Raw genomic sequence first — 368 nt, forward strand, 5'->3', positions numbered from 1 at the left:
GAGGAGATCATGCTAGAAATACTTTCTCATGTTGGACCAAATTGGGGTTTGGATGGATATTGTGACATTTAATCCTCCCAATACTTTGATTTGGAAATACATGTGGTATAATCAGTGACCACACTTTCATCTCTTCCCATGAGCAATTAAATCAAGGAATTGGGCAATTGTTCAGGCTTAGAGAGATTGGATTGCCAAGGAATTGGGATCCAATCACTTTAGATTGCCAATGAGATCAATGAATGCATTGATTGAGGAAGAGATGAGAATGAACTTGATCCAGAGAATGCAACATCTCCTGAACCCAATGATTTCCCCATTCCTGATCTTACCCATTCTCTTTACTTTCTGTCATTTACTTTCATGCT

This window comes from Arachis duranensis, chromosome 3, assembly GCF_000817695.3.
Source record: "Arachis duranensis cultivar V14167 chromosome 3, aradu.V14167.gnm2.J7QH, whole genome shotgun sequence".
Taxonomy (NCBI): domain Eukaryota; kingdom Viridiplantae; phylum Streptophyta; class Magnoliopsida; order Fabales; family Fabaceae; genus Arachis; species Arachis duranensis.